Genomic DNA, 22,642 nt, shown 5'->3' with positions numbered 1-22,642 from the left:
AGATATTAGCGTATCGCTTCAGGAGAATTGGCCAGAGTAAGCTTGCAGATGTGCCTGTTGTAAAATGGGGAGCGACAGCAAGGGGAAACTATGACTCTCTTAAGGTATCCAAATGCCTCGTCAACAGGCGAAATACATCGGCAAACTCGAGAAGTTCCCGGCAGGTGTACTGTGATATTCTTTAGGTTGACTGATAATGGCTTATCGCTTCAGGTGAACTGGCCAGAATAAGATTGAAAATGTGACCGTGGTAAAACGGGGAGCAACTGACAGGAGTAACTATGACTCTCTTAAGGTAGCCAAATGCCTCGTCAACAGGCGAAATACATTGGTAAACTGGAGGAGCCCCTAGCAGGAGTACTGTGAAAGTCATAATGTCGACAAATAATGGCGTATCGCGTCTGGTGAAAGGGGCAGAGGAATATTGTAGATGTGACTGTGGTTTAACGGAGAGACACTGGCAGGAGTAACTATGACTCTCTTAAGGTAGCCAAACGCCTCGTCAATAGGCGAAATACATCGGCAAAGTCGAAAAGCTCCCGGCAGGAGTACTGTGAAAGTCTTTATGTCAACAGATTTTAGTGTATCGCTTCAGGAGAATTGGCCAGAGTAAGCTTGTAGATGTGCCTGTTGTAAAATGGGGAGCAACAGCAAGGGGTAACTATGACTCTCTTAAGGTATCCAAATGCCTCGTCAACAGGCGAAATACATCGGCAAACTCGAGAAGCTCCCGGCAGGAGTACTGTGATATTCTTTAGGTTGACTGATAATGGCGTATCGCTTCAGGTGAACTGGCCAGAATAAGATTGAAAATGTGACTGTGGTAAAACGGGGAGCAACTGTCAGGAGTAAGTTTGACTCTCTTAAGGTAGCCAAATGCCTCGTTAAAAGGCGAAATACATTGGTAAACTGGAGGAGCCCCTAGCAGGAGTACTTTGAAAGACATGATGTCGACAAATAATGGCGTATCGCGTCTGGTGAAAGGGGCAGAGGAAAATGGTAGTTGTGTCTGTGGTTTAACGGAGAGACACTGGCAGGAGTAACTATGACTCTCTTAAGGTAGCCAAACGCCTCGTCAATAGGCGAAATACATCGGCAAAGTAGAAAAGCTCCCGGCAGGAGTACTGTGAAAGTCTTTATGTCAACAGATATTAGCGTATCGCTTCAGGAGAATTGGCCAGAGTAAGCTTGTAGATGTGCCTGTTGTAAAATGGGGAGCAACAGCAAGGGGTAACTATGACTCTCTTAAGGTATCCAAATGCCTCGTCAACAGGCGAAATACATCGGCAAACTCGAGAGCTCCCGGCAGGAGTACTGTGATATTCTTTAGGTTGACTGATAATGGCGTATGGCTTCAGGTGAACTGGCCAGAATAAGATTGGAAATGTGACTGTGGTAAAACGGGGAGCAACTGTCAGGAGTAAGTTTGACTCTCTTAAGGTAGCCAAATGCCTCGTCAACAGGCGAAATACATTGGTAAACTGGAGGAGCCCCTAGCAGGAGTACTTTGAAAGACATGATGTCGACAAATAATGGCGTATCGCGTCTGGTGAAAGGGGCAGAGGAAAATGGTAGATGTGACTGTGGTTTAACGGAGAGACACTGGCAGGAGTAACTATGACTCTCTTAAGGTAGTCAGATGCCTTGTCAATAAGCGAAATACGTCGGCAAAGTCGAGAAGCTCCCGGCAGGAGAACTGTGAAAGTCTTTATGTCAACAGATATTAGCGTATCGCTTCAGGAGAATTGGCCAGAGTAAGCTTGTAGATGTGCCTGTTGTAAAATGGGGAGCAACAGCAAGGGGTAACTATGACTCTCTTAAGGTATCCAAATGCCTCGTCAACAGGTGAAATACATCGGCAAACTCGAGAAGCTCCCGGCAGGAGTACTGTGATATACTTTAGGTCGACTGATAATGGCGTATCGATTCAGGTGAACTGGTCAGAATAAGATTAAAATGTGACTTTGGTAAAACGGGGAGCAACTGACAGGAGTAACTATGACTCTCTTAAGGTAGCCAAATGCCCCGTCAACAGGCGAAATACATTGGTAAACTGGAGGAGCCCCTAGCAGGAGTACTGTGAAAGTCATAATATCGACAAATAATGGCGTATCGCGTCTGGTGAAAGGGGCAGAGGAAAATGGTAGATGTGACTGTGGTTTAACGGAGAGACACTGGCAGGAGTAACTATGACTCTCTTAAGGTAGCCAAACGCCTCGTCAATAGGCGAAATACATCGGCAAAGTCGAAAAGCTCCCGGCAGGAGTACTGTGAAAGTCTTTATGTCAACAGATATTAGCGTATCGCTTCAGGAGAATTGGCCAGAGTAAGCTTGCGGATGTGCCTGTTGTAAAATGGGGAGCAACAGCAAGGGGAAACTATGACTCTCTTAAGGTATCCAAATGCCTCGTCAACAGGCGAAATACATCGGCAAACTCGAGAAGCTCCCGGCAGGTGTACTGTGATATTCTTTAGGTTGACTGATAATGGCGTATCGCTTCAGGTGAACTGGCCAGAATAAGATTGAAAATGTGACTGTGGTAAAACGGGGAGCAACTGACAGGAGTAACTATGACTCTCTTAAGGTAGCCAAGTGCCTCGTCAACAGGCGAAATACATTGGTAAACTGGAGGGCCCCTAGCAGGAGTACTTTGAAAGACATGATGTCGACAAATAATGGCGTATCGCGTCTGGTGAAAGGGGCAGAGGAAAATGGTAGATGTGACTGTGGTTTAACGGAGAGACACTGGCAGGAGTAACTATGACTCTCTTAAGGTAGTCAGATGCCTCGTCAATAAGCGAAATACGTCGGCAAAGTCGAGAAGCTCCCGGCAGGAGAACTGTGAAAGTCTTTATGTCAACAGATATTAGCGTATCGCTTCAGGAGAATTGGCCAGAGTAAGCTTGTAGATGTGCCTGTTGTAAAATGGGGAGCAACAGCAAGGGGTAACTATGACTCTCTTAAGGTATCCAAATGCCTCGTCAACAGGTGAAATACATCGGCAAACTCGAGAAGCTCCCGGCAGGAGTACTGTGATAAACTTTAGGTTGACTGATAATGGCGTATCGATTCAGGTGAACTGGCCAGAATAAGATTAAAATGTGACTTTGGTAAAACGGGGAGCAACTGACAGGAGTAACTATGACTCTCTTAAGGTAGCCAAATGCCCCGTCAACAGGCGAAATACATTGGTAAACTGGAGGAGCCCCTAGCAGGAGTACTGTGAAAGTCATAATGTCGACAAATAATGGCGTATCGCGTCTGGTGAAAGGGGCAGAGGAAAATGGTAGATGTGACTGTGGTTTAACGGAGAGACACTGGCAGGAGTAACTATGACTCTCTTAAGGTAGCCAAACGCCTCGTCAATAGGCGAAATACATCGGCAAAGTCGAAAAGCTCCCGGCAGGAGTACTGTGAAAGTCTTTATGTCAACAGATATTAGCGTATCGCTTCAGGAGAATTGGCCAGAGTAAGCTTGCAGATGTGCCTGTTGTAAAATGGGGAGCAACAGCAAGGAGAAACTATGACTCTCTTAAGGTATCCAAATGCCTCGTCAACAGGCGAAATACATCGGCAAACTCGAGAAGCTCCCGGCAGGTGTACTGTGATATTCTTTAGGTTGACTGATAATGGCTTATCCCTTCAGGTGAACTGGCCAGAATAAGATTGAAAATGTGACCGTGGTAAAACGGGGAGCAACTGACAGGAGTGACTATGACTCTCTTAAGGTAGCCAAATGCCTCGTCAAAAGGCGAAATACATTGGTAAACTGGAGGAGCCCCTAGCAGGAGTACTGTGAAAGTCATAATGTCGACAAATAATGGCGTATCGCGTCTGGTGAAAGGGGCAGAGGAATATTGTAGATGTGACTGTGGTTTAACGGAGAGACACTGGCAGGAGTAACTATGACTCTCTTAAGGTAGCCAAACGCCTCGTCAATAGGCGAAATACATCGGCAAAGTCGAAAAGCTCCCGGCAGGAGTACTGTGAAAGTCTTTATGTCAACAGATATTAGTGTATCGCTTCAGGAGAATTGGCCAGAGTAAGCTTGTAGATGTGCCTGTTGTAAAATGGGGAGCAACAGCAAGGGGTAACTATGACTCTCTTAAGGTATCCAAATGCCTCGTCAACAGGCGAAATACATCGGCAAACTCGAGAAGCTCCCGGCAGGAGTACTGTGATATTCTTTAGGTTGACTGATAATGGCGTATCGCTTCAGGTGAACTGGCCAGAATAAGATTGAAAATGTGACTGTGGTAAAACGGGGAGCAACGGACAGGAGTAACTATGACTCTCTTAAGGTAGCCAAATGCCTCGTCAAGAGGCGTATCGCTTCGGGTGAACTGGCCAGAATAAGATTGGAAATGTGACTGTGGTAAAACGGGGAGCAACTGTCAGGAGTAAGTTTGACTCTCTTAAGGTAGCCAAATGCCTCGTTAAAAGGCGAAATACATTGGTAAACTGGAGGAGCCCTTAGCAGGAGTACTTTGAAAGACATGATGTCGACAAATAATGGCGTATCGCGTCTGGTGAAAGGGGCAGAGGAAAATGGTAGTTGTGTCTGTGGTTTAACGGAGAGACACTGGCAGGAGTAACTATGATCTCTTAAGGTAGCCAAACGCCTCGTCAATAGGCGAAATACATCGGCAAAGTAGAAAAGCTCCCGGCAGGAGTACTGTGAAAGTCTTTATGTCAACAGATATTAGCGTATCGCTTCAGGAGAATTGGCCAGAGTAAGCTTGTAGATGTGCCTGTTGTAAAATGGGGAGCAACAGCAAGGGGTAACTATGACTCTCTTAAGGTATCCAAATGCCTCGTCAACAGGCGAAATACATCGGCAAACTCGAGAGCTCCCGGCAGGAGTACTGTGATATTCTTTAGGTTGACTGATAATGGCGTATCGCTTCAGGTGAACTGGCCAGAATAAGATTGGAAATGTGACTGTGGTAAAACGGGGAGCAACTGTCAGGAGTAAGTTTGACTCTCTTAAGGTAGCCAAATGCCTCGTCAACAGGCGAAATACATTGGTAAACTGGAGGAGCCCCTAGCAGGAGTACTTTGAAAGACATGATGTCGACAAATAATGGCGTATCGCGTCTGGTGAAAGGGGCAGAGGAAAATGGTAGATGTGTCTGTGGTTTAACGGAGAGACACTGGCAGGAGTAACTATGACTCTCTTAAGGTAGCCAAACGCCTCGTCAATAGGCGAAATACATCGGCAAAGTCGAAAAGCTCCCGGCAGGAGTACTGTGAAAGTCTTTATGTCAACAGATATTAGCGTATCGCTTCAGGAGAATTGGCCAGAGTAAGCTTGTAGATGTGCCTGTTGTAAAATGGGGAGCAACAGCAAGGGGTAACTATGACTCTCTTAAGGTATCCAAATGCCTCGTCAACAGGTGAAATACATCGGCAAACTCGAGAAGCTCCCGGCAGGAGTACTGTGATATACTTTAGGTTGACTGATAATGGCGTATCGATTCAGGTGAACTGGCCAGAATAAGATTAAAATGTGACTTTGGTAAAACGGGGAGCAACTGACAGGAGTAACTATGACTCTCTTAAGGTAGCCAAATGCCCCGTCAACAGGCGAAATACATTGGTAAACTGGAGGAGCCCCTAGCAGGAGTACTGTGAAAGTCATAATGTCGACAAATAATGGCGTATCGCGTCTGGTGAAAGGGGCAGAGGAAAATGGTAGTTGGGTCTGTGGTTTAACGGAGAGACACTGGCAGGAGTAACTATGACTCTCTTAAGGTAGCCAAACGCCTCGTCAATAGGCGAAATACATCGGCAAAGTAGAAAAGCTCCCGGCAGGAGTACTGTGAAAGTCTTTATGTCAACAGATATTAGCGTATCGCTTCAGGAGAATTGGCCAGAGTAAGCTTGTAGATGTGCCTGTTGTAAAATGGGGAGCAACAGCAAGGGGTAACTATGACTCTCTTAAGGTATCCAAATGCCTCGTCAACAGGCGAAATACATCGGCAAACTCGAGAGCTCCCGGCAGGAGTACTGTGATATTCTTTAGGTTGACTGATAATGGCGTATCGCTTCAGGTGAACTGGCCAGAATAAGATTGGAAATGTGACTGTGGTAAAACGGGGAGCAACTGTCAGGAGTATGTTTGACTCTCTTAAGGTAGCCAAATGCCTCGTCAACAGGCGAAATACATTGGTAAACTGGAGGAGCCCCTAGCAGGAGTACTTTGAAAGACATGATGTCGACAAATAATGGCGTATCGCGTCTGGTGAAAGGGGCAAAGGAAAATGGTAGATGTGTCTGTGGTTTAACGGAGAGACACTGGCAGGAGTAACTATGACTCTCTTAAGGTAGCCAAACGCCTCGTCAATAGGCGAAATACATCGGCAAAGTCGAAAAGCTCCCGGCAGGAGTACTGTGAAAGTCTTTATGTCAACAGATATTAGCGTATCGCTTCAGGAGAATTGGCCAGAGTAAGCTTGTAGATGTGCCTGTTGTAAAATGGGGAGCAACAGCAAGGGGAAACTATGACTCTCTTAAGGTATCCAAATGCCTCGTCAACAGGCGAAATACATCGGCAAACTCGAGAAGCTCCCGGCAGGAGTACTGTGAAAGTCTTTATGTCAACAGATATTAGCGTATCGCTTCAGGAGAATTGTCCAGAGTAAGCTTGTAGATGTGCCTGTTGTAAAATGGGGAGCAACAGCAAGGGGAAACTATGACTCTCTTAAGGTATCCAAATGCCTCGTCAACAGGCGAAATACATCGGCAAACTCGAGAAGCTCCCGGCAGGAGTAATGTGATATTCTTTAGGTTGACTGATAATGGCGTATCGCTTCAGGTGAACTGGCCAGAATAAGATTGAAAATGTGACCGTGGTAAAACGGGGAGCAACTGACAGGGGTAACTATGACTCTCTTAAGGTAGCCAAATGCCTTGTCAACAGGCGAAATACATTGGTAAACTGGAGGAGCCCCTAGCAGGAGTACTGTGAAAGTCATAATGTCGACAAATAATGGCGTATCGCGTCTGGTGAAAGGGGCAGGGGAAAATGGTAGATGTGACTGTGGTTTAACGGAGAGACACTGGCAGGAGTAACTATGACTCTCTTAAGGTAGCCAAACGCCTCGTCAATAGGCGAAATACATCGGCAAAGTCGAAAAGCTCCCGGCAGGAGTACTGTGAAAGTCTTTATGTCAACAGATATTAGCGTATCGCTTCAGGAGAATTGGCCAGAGTAAGCTTGTAGATGTGCCTGTTGTAAAATGGGGAGCAACAGCAAGGGGTAACTATGACTCTCTTAAGGTATCCAAATGCCTCGTCAACAGGTGAAATACATCGGCAAACTCGAGAAGCTCCCGGCAGGAGTACTGTGATATACTTTAGGTTGACTGATAATGGCGTATCGATTCAGGTGAACTGGCCAGAATAAGATTAAAATGTGACTTTGGTAAAACGGGGAGCAACTGACAGGAGTAACTATGACTCTCTTAAGGTAGCCAAATGCCCCGTCAACAGGCGAAATACATTGGTAAACTGGAGGAGCCCCTAGCAAGAGTACTGTGAAAGTCATAATGTCGACAAATAATGGCGTATCGCGTCTGGTGAAAGGGGCAGAGGAAAATGGTAGATGTGACTGTGGTTTAACGGAGAGACACTGGCAGGAGTAACTATGACTCTCTTAAGGTAGCCAAACGCCTCGTCAATAGGCGAAATACATCGGCAAAGTCGAAAAGCTCCCGGCAGGAGTACTGTGAAAGTCTTTATGTCAACAGATATTTGCGTATCGCTTCAGGAGAATTGGCCAGAGTAAGCTTGCAGATGTGCCTGTTGTAAAATGGGGAGCAACAGCAAGGGGAAACTATGACTCTCTTAAGGTATCCAAATGCCTCGTCAACAGGCGAAATACATCGGCAAACTCGAGAAGCTCCCGGCAGGTGTACTGTGATATTCTTTAGGTTGACTGATAATGGCGTATCGCTTCAGGTGAAATGGCCAGAATAAGATTGAAAATGTGACCGTGGTAAAACGGGGAGCAACTGACAGGAGTAACTATGACTCTCTTAAGGTAGCCAAATGCCTCGTCAACAGGCGAAATACATTGGTAAACTGGAGGGCCCCTAGCAGGAGTACTTTGAAAGACATGATGTCGACAAATAATGGCGTATCGCGTCTGGTGAAAGGGGCAGAGGAAAATGGTAGATGTGACTGTGGTTTAACGGAGAGACACTGGCAGGAGTAACTATGACTCTCTTAAGGTAGTCAGATGCCTCGTCAATAAGCGAATTACGTCGGCAAAGTCGAGAAGCTCCCGGCAGGAGAACTGTGAAAGTCTTTATGTCAACAGATATTAGCGTATCGCTTCAGGAGAATTGACCAGAGTAAGCTTGTAGATGTGCCTGTTGTAAAATGGGGAGCAACAGCAAGGGGTAACTATGACTCTCTTAAGGTATCCAAATGCCTCGTCAACAGGTGAAATACATCGGCAAACTCGAGAAGCTCCCGGCAGGGGTACTGTGATATACTTTAGGTTGACTGATAATGGCGTATCGATTCAGGTGAACTGGCCAGAATAAGATTAAAATGTGACTTTGGTAAAACGGGGAGCAACTGACAGGAGTAACTATGACTCTCTTAAGGTAGCCAAATGCCCCGTCAACAGGCGAAATACATTGGTAAACTGGAGGAGCCCCTAGCAGGAGGACTGTGAAAGTCATAATGTCGACAAATAATGGCGTATCGCGTCTGGTGAAAGGGGCAGAGGAAAATGGTAGTTGTGTCTGTGGTTTAACGGAGAGACACTGGCAGGAGTAACTATGACTCTCTTAAGGTAGCCAAACGCCTCGTCAATAGGCGAAATACATCGGCAAAGTAGAAAAGCTCCCGGCAGGAGTACTGTGAAAGTCTTTATGTCAACAGATATTAGCGTATCGCTTCAGGAGAATTGGCCAGAGTAAGCTTGTAGATGTGCCTGTTGTAAAATGGGGAGCAACAGCAAGGGGTAACTATGACTCTCTTAAGGTATCCAAATGCCTCGTCAACAGGCGAAATACATCGGCAAACTCGAGAGCTCCCGGCAGGAGTACTGTGATATTCTTTAGGTTGACTGATAATGGCGTATCGCTTCAGGTGAACTGGCCAGAATAAGATTGGAAATGTGACTGTGGTAAAACGGGGAGCAACTGTCAGGAGTATGTTTGACTCTCTTAAGGTAGCCAAATGCCTCGTCAACAGGCGAAATACATTGGTAAACTGGAGGAGCCCCTAGCAGGAGTACTTTGAAAGACATGTTGTCGACAAATAATGGCGTATCGCGTCTGGTGAAAGGGGCAAAGGAAAATGGTAGATGTGTCTGTGGTTTAACGGAGAGACACTGGCAGGAGTAACTATGACTCTCTTAAGGTAGCCAAACGCCTCGTCAATAGGCGAAATACATCGGCAAAGTCGAAAAGCTCCCGGCAGGAGTACTGTGAAAGTATTTATGTCAACAGATATTAGCGTATCGCTTCAGGAGAATTGGCCAGAGTAAGCTTGTAGATGTGCCTGTTGTAAAATGGGGAGCAACAGCAAGGGGAAACTATGACTCTCTTAAGGTATCCAAATGCCTCGTCAACAGGCGAAATACATCGGCAAACTCGAGAAGCTCCCGGCAGGAGTACTGTGAAAGTCTTTATGTCAACAGATATTAGCGTATCGCTTCAGGAGAATTGGCCAGAGTAAGCTTGTAGATGTGCCTGTTGTAAAATGGGGAGCAACAGCAAGGGGAAACTATGACTCTCTTAAGGTATCCAAATGCCTCGTCAACAGGCGAAATACATCGGCAAACTCGAGAAGCTCCCGGCAGGAGTAATGTGATATTCTTTAGGTTGACTGATAATGGCGTATCGCTTCAGGTGAACTGGCCAGAATAAGATTGAAAATGTGACCGTGGTAAAACGGGGAGCAACTGACAGGGGTAACTATGACTCTCTTAAGGTAGCCAAATGCCTCGTCAACAGGCGAAATACATTGGTAAACTGGAGGAGCCCCTAGCAGGAGTACTGTGAAAGTCATAATGTCGACAAATAATGGCGTATCGCGTCTGGTGAAAGGGGCAGGGGAAAATGGTAGATGTGACTGTGGTTTAACGGAGAGACACTGGCAGGAGTAACTATGACTCTCTTAAGGTAGCCAAACGCCTCGTCAATAGGCGAAATACATCGGCAAAGTCGAAAAGCTCCCGGCAGGAGTACTGTGAAAGTCTTTATGTCAACAGATATTAGTGTATCGCTTCAGGAGAATTGGCCAGAGTAAGCTTGTAGATGTGCCTGTTGTAAAATGGGGAGCAACAGCAAGGGGTAACTATGACTCTCTTAAGGTATCCAAATGCCTCGTCCACAGGCGAAATACATCGGCAAACTCGAGAAGCTCCCGGCAGGAGTACTGTGATATTCTTTAGGTTGACTGATAATAGCGTATCGCTTCAGGTGAACTGGCCAGAATAAGATTGAAAATGTGACTGTGGTAAAACGGGGAGCAACTGACAGGAGTAACTATGACTCTCTTAAGGTAGCCAAATGCCTCGTCAAGAGGCGTATCGCATCGGGTGAACTGGCCAGAATAATATTGGAAATGTGACTGTGGTAAAACGGGGAGCAACTGTCAGGAGTAAGTTTGACTCTCTTAAGGTAGCCAAATGCCTCGTCAACAGGCGAAATACATTGGTAAACTGGAGGAGCCCCTAGCAGGAGTACTTTGAAAGACATGATGTCGACAAATAATGGCGTATCGCGTCTGGTGAAAGGGGCAGAGGAAAATGGTAGATGTGTCTGTGGTTTAACGGAGAGACACTGGCAGGAGTAACTATGACTCTCTTAAGGTAGCCAAACGCCTCGTCAATAGGCGAAATACATCGGCAAAGTCGAAAAGCTCCCGGCAGGAGTACTGTGAAAGTCTTTATGTCAACAGATATTAGCGTATCGCTTCAGGAGAATTGGCCAGAGTAAGCTTGTAGATGTGCCTGTTGTAAAATGGGGAGCAACAGCAAGGGGAAACTATGACTCTCTTAAGGTATCCAAATGCCTCGTCAACAGGCCACATACATCGGCAAACTCGAGAAGCTCCCGGCAGGAGTAATGTGATATTCTTTAGGTTGACTGATAATGGCGTATCGCTTAAGGTGAACTGGCCAGAATAAGATTGAAAATGTGACCGTGGTAAAACGGGGAGCAACTGACAGGGGTATCTATGACTCTCTTAAGGTAGCCAAATGCCTCGTCAACAGGCGAAATACATTGTTAAACTGGAGGAGCCCCTAGCAGGAGTACTGTGAAAGTCATAATGTCGACAAGTAATGGCGTATCGCGTCTGGTGAAAGGGGCAGAGGAATATTGTAGATGTGACTGTGGTTTAACGGAGAGAAACTGGCAGGAGTAACTATGACTTTCGTAAGGTAGCCAAATGCCTCTTCAATAGGCGAAATACATCGGTAAAGTCGAGAAGCTCCCGGCAGGAGTACTGTGAAAGTCTTTATGTCAACAGATATTAGCGTATCGCTTCAGGAGAATTGGCCAGAGTAAGCTTGTAGATGTGCCTGTTGTAAAATGGGGAGCAACAGCAAGGGGAAACTATGACTCTCTTAAGATATCCAAATGCCTCGTCAACAGGCGAAATACATCGGCAAACTCGAGAAGCTCCCGGCAGGAGTACTGTGATATTCTTTAGGTTGACTGATAATGGCGTATCGCTTCAGGTGAACTGGACAGAATAAGATTGAAAATGTGACTGTGGTAAAACGGGGAGCAACGGACAGGAGTAACTATGACTCTCTTAAGGTAGCCAAATGCCTCGTCAAGAGGCGTATCGCTTCGGGTGAACTGGCCAGAATAAGATTGGAAATGTGACTGTGGTAAAACGGGGAGCAACTGTCAGGAGTAAGTTTGACTCTCTTAAGGTAGCCAATTGCCTCGTTAAAAGGCGAAATACATTGGTAAACTGGAGGAGCCCCTAGCAGGAGTACTTTGAAAGACATGATGTCGACAAATAATGGCGTATCGCGTCTGGTGAAAGGGGCAGAGAAAAATGGTAGTTGTGTCTGTGGTTTAACGGAGAGACACTGGCAAGAGTAACTATGACTCTCTTAAGGTAGCCAAACGCCTCGTCAATAGGCGAAATACATCGGCAAAGTAGAAAAGCTCCCGGCAGGAGTACTGTGAAAGTCTTTATGTCAACAGATATTAGCGTATCGCTTCAGGAGAATTGGCCAGAGTAAGCTTGTAGATGTGCCTGTTGTAAAATGGGGAGCAACAGCAAGGGGTAACTATGACTCTCTTAAGGTATCCAAATGCCTCGTCAACAGGCGAAATACATCGGCAAACTCGAGAGCTCCCGGCAGGAGTACTGTGATATTCTTTAGGTTGACTGATAATGGCGTATCGCTTAAGGTGAACTGGCCAGAATAAGATTGGAAATGTGACTGTGGTAAAACGGGGAGCAACTGTCAGGAGTAAGTTTGACTCTCTTAAGGTAGCCAAATGCCTCGTCAACAGGCGAAATACATTGGTAAACTGGAGGAGCCCCTAGCAGGAGTACTTTGAAAGACATGATGTCGACAAATAATGGCGTATCGCGCCTGGTGAAAGGGGCAGAGGAAAATGGTAGATGTGTCTGTGGTTTAACGGAGAGACACTGGCGGGAGTAACTATGACTCTCTTAAGGTAGCCAAACGCCTCGTCAATAGGCGAAATACATCGGCAAAGTCGAAAAGCTCCCGGCAGGAGTACTGTGAAAGTCTTTATGTCAACAGATATTAGCGTATCGCTTCAGGAGAATTGGCCAGAGTAAGCTTGTAGATGTGCCTGTTGTAAAATGGGGAGCAACAGCAAGGGGAAACTATGACTCTCTTAAGGTATCCAAATGCCTCGTCAACAGGCGAAATACATCGGCAAACTCGAGAAGCTCCCGGCAGGTGTACTGTGATATTCTTTAGGTTGACTGATAATGGCGTATCGCTTCAGGTGAACTGGCCAGAATAAGATTGAAAATGTGACCGTGGTAAAACGGGGAGCAACTGACAGGAGTAACTATGACTCTCTTAAGGTAGCCAAATGCCTCGTCAACAGGCGAAATACATTGGTAAACTGGAGGAGCCCCTAGCAGGAGTACTGTGAAAGTCATAATGTCGTCAAATAATGGCGTATCGCGTCTGGTGAAAGGGGCAGGGGAAAATGGTAGATGTGACTGTGGTTTAACGGAGAGACACTGGCAGGAGTAACTATGACTCTCTTAAGGTAGCCAAACGCCTCGTCAATAGGCGAAATACATCGGCAAAGTCGAAAAGCTCCCGGCAGGAGTACTGTGAAAGTCTTTATGTCAACAGATATTAGTGTATCGCTTCAGGAGAATTGGCCAGAGTAAGCTTGTAGATGTGCCTGTTGTAAAATGGGGAGCAACAGCAAGGGGTAACTATGACTCTCTTAAGGTATCCAAATGCCTCGTCAACAGGCGAAATACATCGGCAAACTCGAGAAGCTCCCGGCAGGAGTACTGTGATATTCTTTAGGTTGACTGATAATGGCGTATCGCTTCAGGTGAACTGGCCAGAATAAGATTGAAAATGTGACTGTGGTAAAACGGGGAGCAACGGACAGGAGTAACTATGACTCTCTTAAGGTAGCCAAATGCCTCGTCAAGAGGCGTATCGCTTCGGGTGAACTGGCCAGAATAAGATTGGAAATGTGACTGTGGTAAAACGGGGAGCAACTGTCAGGAGTAAGTTTGACTCTCTTAAGGTAGCCAAATGCCTCGTTAAAAGGCGAAATACATTGGTAAACTGGAGGAGCCCCTAGAAGGAGTACTTTGAAAGACATGATGTCGACAAATAATGGCGTATCGCGTCTGGTGAAAGGGGCAGAGGAAAATGGTAGTTGTGTCTGTGGTTTAACGGAGAGACACTGGCAGGAGTAACTATGACTCTCTTAAGGTAGCCAAACGCCTCGTCAATAGGCGAAATACATCGGCAAAGTAGAAAAGCTCCCGGCAGGAGTACTGTGAAAGTCTTTATGTCAACAGATATTAGCGTATCGCTTCAGGAGAATTGGCCAGAGTAAGCTTGTAGATGTGCCTGTTGTAAATTGGGGAGCAACAGCAAGGGGTAACTATGACTCTCTTAAGGTATCCAAATGCCTCGTCAACAGGCGAAATACATCGGCAAACTCGAGAGCTCCCGGCAGGAGTACTGTGATATTCTTTAGGTTGACTGATAATGGCGTATCGCTTCAGGTGAACTGGCCAGAATAAGATTGGAAATGTGACTGTGGTAAAACGGGGAGCAACTGTCAGGAGTAAGTTTGACTCTCTTAAGGTAGCCAAATGCCTCGTCAACAGGCGAAATACATTGGTAAACTGGAGGAGCCCCTAGCAGGAGTACTTTGAAAGACATGATGTCGACAAATAATGGCGTATCGCGTCTGGTGAAAGGGGCAGAGGAAAATGGTAGATGTGTCTGTGGTTTAACGGAGAGACACTGGCAGGAGTAACTATGACCCTCTTAAGGTAGCCAAACGCCTCGTCAATAGGCGAAATACATCGGCAAAGTCGAAAAGCTCCCGGCAGGAGTACTGTGAAAGTCTTTATGTCAACAGATATTAGCGTATCGCTTCAGGAGAATTGGCCAGAGTAAGCTTGTAGATGTGCCTGTTGTAAAATGGGGAGCAACAGCAAGGGGAAACTATGACTCTCTTAAGGTATCCAAATGCCTCGTCAACAGGCGAAATACATCGGCAAACTCGAGAAGCTCCCGGCAGGTGTACTGTGATATTCTTTGGGTTGACTGATAATGGCGTATCGCTTCAGGTGAACTGGCCAGAATAAGATTGAAAATGTGACCGTGGTAAAACGGGGAGCAACTGACAGGAGTAACTATGACTCTCTTAAGGTAGCCAAATGCCTCGTCAACAGGCGAAATACATTGGTAAACTGGAGGAGCCCCTAGCAGGAGTACTGTGAAAGTCATAATGTCGACAAATAATGGCGTACCGCGTCTGGTGAAATGGGCAGAGGAATATTGTAGATGTGACTGTGGTTTAACGGAGAGATACTGGCAGGAGTAACTATGACTCTCTTAAGGTAGCCAAATGCCTCTTCAATAGGTGAAATACATCGGTAAAGTCGAGAAGCTCCCGGCAGGAGTACTGTGAAAGTCTTTATGTCAACAGATATTAGCGTATCGCTTCAGGAGAATTGGCCAGAGTAAGCTTGTAGATGTGCCTGTTGTAAAATGGGGAGCAACAGCAAGGGGAAACTATGACTCTCTTAAGGTATCCTAGTGCCTCGTCAACAGGCGAAATACATCGGCAAACTCGAGAAGCTCCCGGCAGGAGTACTGTGATATTCTTTAGGTTGACTGATAACGGCGTATCGCTTCAGGTTAACTGGCCAGAATAAGATTGAAAATGTGACTGTGGTAAAACGGGGAGCAACTGACAGGAGTTACTATGACTCTCTTAAGGTAGCCAAATGCCTCATCAAGAGGCGTATCGCTTCGGGTGAACTGGCCAGAATAAGATTGGAAATGTGACTGTGGTAAAACGGGGAGCAACTGTCAGGAGTAAGTTTGACTCTCTTAAGGTAGCCAAATGCCTCGTTAAAAGGCGAAATACATTGGTAAACTGGAGGAGCCCCTAGCAGGAGTACTTTGAAAGACATGATGTCGACAAATAATGGCGTATCGCGTCTGGTGAAAGGGGCAGAGGAAAATGGTAGTTGTGTCTGTGGTTTAACGGAGAGACACTGGCAGGAGTAACTATGACTCTCTTAAGGTAGCCAAACGCCTCGTCAATAGGCGAAATACATCGGCAAAGTAGAAAAGCTCCCGGCAGGAGTACTGTGAAAGTCTTTATGTCAACAGATATTAGCGTATCGCTTCAGGAGAATTGGCCAGAGTAAGCTTGTAGATGTGCCTGTTGTAAATTGGGGAGCAACAGCAAGGGGTAACTATGACTCTCTTAAGGTATCCAAATGCCTCGTCAACAGGCGAAATACATCGGCAAACTCGAGAGCTCCCGGCAGGAGTACTGTGATATTCTTTAGGTTGACTGATAATGGCGTATCGCTTCAGGTGAACTGGCCAGAATAAGATTGGAAATGTGACTGTGGTAAAACGGGGAGCAACTGTCAGGAGTAAGTTTGACTCTCTTAAGGTAGCCAAATGCCTCGTCAACAGGCGAAATACATTGGTAAACTGGAGGAGCCCCTAGCAGGAGTACTTTGAAAGACATGATGTCGACAAATAATGGCGTATCGCGTCTGGTGAAAGGGGCAGAGGAAAATGGTAGATGTGTCTGTGGTTTAACGGAGAGACACTGGCAGGAGTAACTATGACCCTCTTAAGGTAGCCAAACGCCTCGTCAATAGGCGAAATACATCGGCAAAGTCGAAAAGCTCCCGGCAGGAGTACTGTGAAAGTCTTTATGTCAACAGATATTAGCGTATCGCTTCAGGAGAATTGGCCAGAGTAAGCTTGTAGATGTGCCTGTTGTAAAATGGGGAGCAACAGCAAGGGGAAACTATGACTCTCTTAAGGTATCCAAATGCCTCGTCAACAGGCGAAATACATCGGCAAACTCGAGAAGCTCCCGGCAGGTGTACTGTGATATTCTTTAGGTTGACTGATAATGGCGTATCGCTTCAGGTGAACTGGCCAGAATAAGATTGAAAATGTGACCGTGGTAAAACGGGGAGCAACTGACAGGAGTAACTATGACTCTCTTAAGGTAGCCAAATGCCTCGTCAACAGGCGAAATACATTGGTAAACTGGAGGAGCCCCTAGCAGGAGTACTGTGAAAGTCATAATGTCGACAAATAATGGCGTATCGCGTCTGGTGAAATGGGCAGAGGAATATTGTAGATGTGACTGTGGTTTAACGGAGAGATACTGGCAGGAGTAACTATGACTCTCTTAAGGTAGCCAAATGCCTCTTCAATAGGCGAAATACATCGGTAAAGTCGAGAAGCTCCCGGCAGGAGTACTGTGAAAGTCTTTATGTCAACAGATATTAGCGTATCGCTTCAGGAGAATTGGCCAGAGTAAGCTTGTAGATGTGCCTGTTGTAAAATGGGGAGCAACAGCAAGGGGAAACTATGACTCTCTTAAGGTATCCTAGTGCCTCGTCAACAGGCGAAATACATCGGCAAACTCGAGAAGCTCCCGGCAGGAGTACTGTGATATTCTTTAGGTTGACTGATAATGGCGTATCGCTTCAGGTTAACTGGCCAGAATAAGATTGAAAATGTGACTGTGGTAAAACGGGGAGCAACTGACAGGAGTTACTATGACTCTCTTAAGGTAGCCAAATGCCTCATCAAGAGGCGTATCGCTTCGGGTGAAGTGGCCAGAATAATATTGGAAATGTGACTGTGGTAAAACGGGGAGCAACTGTCAGGAGTACGTTTGACTCTCTTAAGGTAGCCAAATGCCTCGTCAACAGGCGAAATACATTGTTAAACTGGAGGAGCCCCTAGCAGGAGTACTGTGAAAGTCATAATGTCGACAAGTAATGGCGTATCGCGTCTGGTGAAAGGGGCAGAGGAATATTGTAGATGTGACTGTGGTTTAACGGAGAGAAACTGGCAGGAGTAACTATGACTTTCTTAAGGTAGCCAAATGCCTCTTCAATAGGCGAAATACATCGGTAAAGTCGAGAAGCTCCCGGCAGGAGTACTGTGAAAGTCTTTATGTCAACAGATATTAGCGTATCGCTTCAGGAGAATTGGCCAGAGTAAGCTTGTAGATGTGCCTGTTGTAAAATGGGGAGCAACAGCAAGGGGAAACTATGACTCTCTTAAGGTATCCAAATGCCTCGTCAACAGGCGAAATACATCGGCAAACTCGAGAAGCTCCCGGCAGGAGTACTGTGATATTCTTTAGGTTGACTGATAATGGCGTATCGCTTCAGGTGAACTGGCCAGAATAAGATTGAAAATGTGACTGTGGTAAAACGGGGAGCATCGGACAGGAGTAACTATGACTCTCTTAAGGTAGCCAAATGCCTCGTCAAGAGGCGTATCGCTTCGGGTGAACTGGCCAGAATAAGATTGGAAATGTGACTGTGGTAAAACGGGGAGCAACTGTCAGGAGTAAGTTTGACTCTCTTAAGGTAGCCAAATGCCTCGTTAAAAGGCGAAATACATTGGTAAACTGGAGGAGCCCCTAGCAGGAGTACTTTGAAAGACATGATGTCGACAAATAATGGCGTATCGCGTCTGGTGAAAGGGGCAGAGGAAAATGGAAGTTGTGTCTGTGGTTTAACGGAGAGACACTGGCAGGAGTAACTATGACTCTCTTAAGGTAGCCAAACGCCTCGTCAATAGGCGAAATACATCGGCAAAGTAGAAAAGCTCCCGGCAGGAGTACTGTGAAAGTCTTTATGTCAACAGATATTAGCGTATCGCTTCAGGAGAATTGGCCAGAGTAAGCTTGTAGATGTGCCTGTTGTAAAATGGGGAGCAACAGCAAGGGGTAACTATGACTCTCTTAAGGTATCCAAATGCCTCGTCAACAGGCGAAATACATCGGCAAACTCGAGAGCTCCCGGCAGGAGTACTGTGATATTCTTTAGGTTGACTGATAATGGCGTATCGCTTCAGGTGAACTGGCCAGAATAAGATTGGAAATGTGACTGTGGTAAAACGGGGAGCAACTGTCAGGAGTAAGTTTGACTCTCTTAAGGTAGCCAAATGCCTCGTCAACAGGCGAAATACATTGGTAAACTGGAGGAGCCCCTAGCAGGAGTACTTTGAAAGACATGATGTCGACAAATAATGGCGTATCGCGTCTGGTGAAAGGGGCAGAGGAAAATGGTAGATGTGTCTGTGGTTTAACGGAGAGACACTGGCAGGAGTAACTATGACTCTCTTAAGGTAGCCAAACGCCTCGTCAATAGGCGAAATACATCGGCAAAGTCGAAAAGCTCCCGGCAGGAGTACTGTGAAAGTCTTTATGTCAACAGATATTAGCGTATCGCTTCAGGAGAATTGGCCAGAGTAAGCTTGTAGATGTGCCTGTTGTAAAATGGGGAGCAACAGCAAGGGGAAACTATGACTCTCTTAAGGTATCCAAATGCCTCGTCAACAGGCGAAATACATCGGCAAACTCGAGAAGCTCCCGGCAGGTGTACTGTGATATTCTTTAGGTTGACTGATAATGGCGTATCGCTTCAGGTGAACTGGCCAGAATAAGATTGAAAATGTGACCGTGGTAAAACGGGGAGCAACTGACAGGAGTAACTATGACTCTCTTAAGGTAGCCAAATGCCTCGTCAACAGGCGAAATACATTGGTAAACTGGAGGAGCCCCTAGCAGGAGTACTGTGAAAGTCATAATGTCGACAAATAATGGCGTATCGCGTCTGGTGAAAGGGGCAGAGGAATATTGTAGATGTGACTGTGGTTTAACGGAGAGATACTGGCAGGAGTAACTATGACTCTCTTAAGGTAGCCAAATGCCTCTTCAATAGGCGAAATACATCGGTAAAGTCGAGAAGCTCCCGGCAGGAGTACTGTGAAAGTCTTTATGTCAACAGATATTAGCGTATCGCTTCAGGAGAATTGGCCAGAGTAAGCTTGTAGATGTGCCTGTTGTAAAATGGGGAGCAACAGCAAGGGGAAACTATGACTCTCTTAAGGTATCCTAATGCCTCGTCAACAGGCGAAATACATCGGCAAACTCGAGAAGCTCCCGGCAGGAGTACTGTGATATTCTTTAGGTTGACTGATAATGGCGTATCGCTTCAGGTTAACTGGCCAGAATAAGATTGAAAATGTGACAGTGGTAAAACGGGGAGCAACTGACAGGAGTTACTATGACTCTCTTAAGGTAGCCAAATGCCTCATCAAGAGGCGTATCGCTTCGGGTGAACTGGCCAGAATAAGATTGGAAATGTGACTGTGGTAAAACGGGGAGCAACTGTCAGGAGTAAGTTTGACTCTCTTAAGGTAGCCAAATGCCTCGTCAACAGGCGAAATACATTGGTAAACTGGAGGAGCCCCTAGCAGGAGTACTTTGAAAGACATGATGTCGACAAATAATGGCGTATCGCGTCTGGTGAAAGGGGCAGAGGAAAATGGTAGATGTGTCTGTGATTTAACGGAGAGACACTTGCAGGAGTAACTATGACTCTCTTAAGGAAGCCAAACGCCTCGTCAATAGGCGAAATACATCGGCAAAGTCGAAAAGCTCCCGGCAGGAGTACTGTGAAAGTCTTTATGTCAACAGATATTAGCGTATCGCTTCAGGAGAATTGGCCAGAGTAAGCTTGTAGATGTGCCTGTTGTAAAATGGGGAGCAACAGCAAGGGGAAACTATGACTCTCTTAAGGTATCCAAATGCCTCGTCAACAGGCGAAATACATCGGCAAACTCGAGAAGCTCCCGGCAGGAGTAATGTGATATTCTTTAGGTTGACTGATAATGGCGTATCGCTTCAGGTGAACTGGCCAGAATAAGATTGAAAATGTGACCGTGGTAAAACGGGGAGCAACTGACAGGGGTAACTATGACTCTCTTAAGGTAGCCAAATGCCTCGTCAACAGGCGAAATACATTGGTAAACTGGAGGAGCCCCTAGCAGGAGTACTGTGAAAGTCATAATGTCGACAAATAATGGCGTATCGCGTCTGGTGAAAGGGGCAGGGGAAAATGGTAGATGTGACTGTGGTTTAACGGAGAGACACTGGCAGGAGTAACTATGACTCTCTTAAGGTAGCCAAACGCCTCGTCAATAGGCGAAATACATCGGCAAAGTCGAAAAGCTCCCGGCAGGAGTACTGTGAAAGTCTTTATGTCAACAGATATTAGTGTATCGCTTCAGGAGAATTGGCCAGAGTAAGCTTGTAGATGTGCCTGTTGTAAAATGGGGAGCAACAGCAAGGGTAACTATGACTCTCTTAAGGTATCCAAATGCCTCGTCAACAGGCGAAATACATCGGCAAACTCGAGAAGCTCCCGGCAGGAGTACTGTGATATTCTTTAGGTTGACTGATAATAGCGTATCGCTTCAGGTGAACTGGCCAGAATAAGATTGAAAATGTGACTGTGGTAAAACGGGGAGCAACTGACAGGAGTAACTATGACTCTCTTAAGGTAGCCAAATGCCTCGTCAAGAGGCGTATCGCATCGGGTGAACTGGCCAGAATAATATTGGAAATGTGACTGTGGTAAAACGGGGAGCAACTGTCAGGAGTAAGTTTGACTCTCTTAAGGTAGCCAAATGCCTCGTCAACAGGCGAAATACATTGGTAAACTGGAGGAGCCCCTAGCAGGAGTACTTTGAAAGACATGATGTCGACAAATAATGGCGTATCGCGTCTGGTGAAAGGGGCAGAGGAAAATGGTAGATGTGTCTGTGGTTTAACGGAGAGACACTGGCAGGAGTAACTATGACTCTCTTAAGGTAGCCAAACGCCTCGTCAATAGGCGAAATACATCGGCAAAGTCGAAAAGCTCCCGGCAGGAGTACTGTGAAAGTCTTTATGTCAACAGATATTAGCGTATCGCTTCAGGAGAATTGGCCAGAGTAAGCTTGTAGATGTGCCTGTTGTAAAATGGGGAGCAACAGCAAGGGGAAACTATGACTCTCTTAAGGTATCCAAATGCCTCGTCAACAGGCCACATACATCGGCAAACTCGAGAAGCTCCCGGCAGGAGTAATGTGATATTCTTTAGGTTGACTGATAATGGCGTATCGCTTAAGGTGAACTGGCCAGAATAAGATTGAAAATGTGACCGTGGTAAAACGGGGAGCAACTGACAGGGGTAACTATGACTCTCTTAAGGTAGCCATATGCCTCGTCAACAGGCGAAATACATTGGTAAACTGGAGGAGCCCCTAGCAGGAGTACTGTGAAAGTCATAATGTCGACAAGTAATGGCGTATCGCGTCTGGTGAAAGGGGCAGAGGAATATTGTAGATGTGACTGTGGTTTAACGGAGAGAAACTGGCAGGAGTAACTATGACTTTCTTAAGGTAGCCAAATGCCTCTTCAATAGGCGAAATACATCGGTAAAGTCGAGAAGCTCCCGGCAGGAGTACTGTGAAAGTCTTTATGTCAACAGATATTAGCGTATCGCTGCAGGAGAATTGGCCAGAGTAAGCTTGTAGATGTGCCTGTTGTAAAATGGGGAGCAACAGCAAGGGGAAACTATGACTCTCTTAAGGTATCCAAATGCCTCGTCAACAGGCGAAATACATCGGCAAACTCGAGAAGCTCCCGGCAGGTGTACTGTGATATTCTTTAGGTTGACTGATAATGGCGTATCGCTTCAGGTGAACTGGCCAGAATAAGATTGAAAATGTGACCGTGGTAAAACGGGGAGCAACTGACAGGAGTAACTATGACTCTCTTAAGGTAGCCAAATGCCTCGTCAACAGGCGAAATACATTGGTAAACTGGAGGAGCCCCTAGCAGGAGTACTGTGAAAGTCATAATGTCGACAAATAATGGCGTATCGCGTCTGGTGAAAGGGGCAGAGGAATATTGTAGATGTGACTGTGGTTTAACGGAGAGATACTGGCAGGAGTAACTATGACTCTCTTAAGGTAGCCAAATGCCTCTTCAATAGGCGAAATACATCGGTAAAGTCGAGAAGCTCCCGGCAGGAGTACTGTGAAAGTCTTTATGTCAACAGATA

This window comes from Schistocerca americana, chromosome X (assembly GCF_021461395.2).
Source record: "Schistocerca americana isolate TAMUIC-IGC-003095 chromosome X, iqSchAmer2.1, whole genome shotgun sequence".
In the NCBI taxonomy this organism is placed as follows: domain Eukaryota; kingdom Metazoa; phylum Arthropoda; class Insecta; order Orthoptera; family Acrididae; genus Schistocerca; species Schistocerca americana.
This window is presented reverse-complemented; position numbering follows the sequence as displayed.